Source organism: Montipora foliosa, chromosome 2, assembly GCF_036669935.1.
Source record: "Montipora foliosa isolate CH-2021 chromosome 2, ASM3666993v2, whole genome shotgun sequence".
In the NCBI taxonomy this organism is placed as follows: domain Eukaryota; kingdom Metazoa; phylum Cnidaria; class Anthozoa; order Scleractinia; family Acroporidae; genus Montipora; species Montipora foliosa.
In genome coordinates, this window is record NC_090870.1 from 8830996 (window position 1) to 8833495 (window position 2500).

A 2500-nucleotide genomic window follows, 5' to 3' on the forward strand; every position below is an offset into this window, starting at 1 on the left:
GGTGATTGTAATTTCTGCACTTCGAATCTCAATGAAAGTCAGAACTAGCTGCAGAGACAATGGGTCTACTTCTGATCTCCAATTGGAACTGTATTCAAAAGAATTGCGTTTCACAAGGAGAAAGTTGCATTCAATATTTGCTTTATATTAATTTAAGAATGTTATAGAAATATGTACCTTGTTGATCTGATATCATATTTGCGCCTTTTCACTCGTCAAAAGAACAATTTCCGTACCATGTTTGTGACCGCATGAATAGCATATGAGCCTGCTTTTCCACACGCGCAGCACGACAGCTCTTATTTCACCGCGAAAACGGCCTTGTTGCAAGTAAGTTAAAAAGTGTAACTTCCTATAGTTAAACGAGAAAAAAGCGCTATCAAGGCACAACCTATAACTGTAATAGCGGACTTCACTTCATCACGAGGTAAGAAATATTGTAACCCAGGCCATTTGTGCGAGAAAAGAAAAAAAAAAGGTTTCGGTCACCCTACGACCGTACGTACGTCCACCCCTCCTTATTTGCCAGTGTGACCAGTATCTTGTGAGCATACCACGTGCTCAAGTTTAGAGCTCTTCGAGGTCAGCTGTTTTCTTGAGGTGGACGGCTGACTAGGTACTGGGGTTCGATTGGATCGCAGGCTCAAATCAGGATAACTTACTGTAAGAATAAACTAGACGCTCCATGAGCGTACACTTGTAAAGATCTACAATTCCCGCTTAATCATAAACCGGGGAAAATAAAACCTGTGAATTAGTAGGCACAGTCCTGAATGTGAATTTGTCGACAAGAAGAGCCAAACTTTTCGAGGAGCTAACGTCTAAATGAAAATTTGCTTAGCGGTATAAATTTAATAGTCTTGACATTTACTGACAGTTACACGTACTTTACTAATTAAACTGTAAAAAAAAATTCTTCGAAAACGTACAAGCCTTATACATTTTCGTCTACAACTGAAAATGAAGCTCACTTTCAAATTTCAAAAAGTAAAGGGCTGAATACGACCACCTCTTACAATACTGTCACGGCCGTAGCCAGTATGAGGCAAACAGTCATTTTTTCGTCATTGTTGAAAATAAAACCTGATTAGTATAGTGTACTCATCATAAACTCCTAAAATACCTACGAAGAGAATTTAACCACGGACGTTGCCTAAGTCATAACGTTTTTCTGGCTACGGCCCTGACTGTTATTTGGGGTTATATATATATGTATCAGTACACCTGCATGCAGGCTCAATATTCATCCAAGTTTAGTCAAAGAATTCAGAACCTGATTAAGGAATCGAAAGGGGAACTGCAAGATCAACTTTTTAGATTATTCGATGAAAATTAAAATACAGGTAAGGGTAATTGAATGCAATCCCTCCAATTGGGTGCAAACACGTTTTCATGAAAGAGGCCTCAATCAGCTCATGCCGGGTCCATCAATCTTTCATCTTTTGACTTTTCCATCAAAGATTCACTGACGTTTTGGCAAGGCTGTTTTCAAAATTCAGAATATTAGGACAATACTGAAGGCTTCAATCAAGCATTATGAACATGTCACTGGTGAATACGAGTTGCTTTTTTCTTACAATGAACGTGGGCCAAATGGAAGCAACATTTATGGCAAATGTTGTTACGTGTATCCTGAACTTGCTGCTTTCTCCGATAACGTTTGCTGGGAATTTTATCATTGTATACGTGATTTGGAAGTCACGAGACCTTCATTCGCCATCTTTTTTTTTTGCTTGGTTGTCTCGCAGCTGCAGATTTCCTTGTGGGAGTGATCTGTCAGCCATCTTTGGTTGCTAGTAGAATAGCCGTGGATAACAGGCAGCGTGTCTTTGTTCATTTTAGCGCTTGTGTGCATCGACCGCCTTCTTGCTCTCACACTTCATTTAAGATACAATTCCATTGTCACGGTTTCTCGCATGTGTTTCGCAGTTTTGCTAATATGGGTTGCCGCTGCAACTACTTTCTCATTGAAGTTTGCAGCTACCAACTGGCGAGTAATCCCGTTACTAGTACTTCTCATTACTTTTCTTGTCATTGCGTTCTGCACCTACAAAATATTTTACATCGTTGGAAAACATCGACGACAAATACGAGAGCAAAACATGGTCATGAACGTGGGTGCAAATGCGTCGAACGAGCTCAAATGCAGAAAATCAGCGCCAATGTTCTTTATGTTTATGGTTTGCTCCTAACGTTCTATATTCCACTTTTTGCGACGGTTCTTGCGCACAACATGATTGGGTATACTCGATCCGTGAAGATTGCTTACGACTTTTCCATAACAGCTGTTTTCATCAACTCGCTTTAGAATCCAGTCGTGTATGCCGGCGAATACGAGAGATACGCCAATCTGTGAAAAGTGTGCTAAGAAGACCACAGCAACATTAACAAACGGTCGCGCAAAGATCTTCTCAATGTGTAGTGCGAGACAGATTTCACGAAAAGTAGAAACGCTTTCCGAAATGCATGCTGTTTTCTTCCAAAATCTTGTTGGTGATGG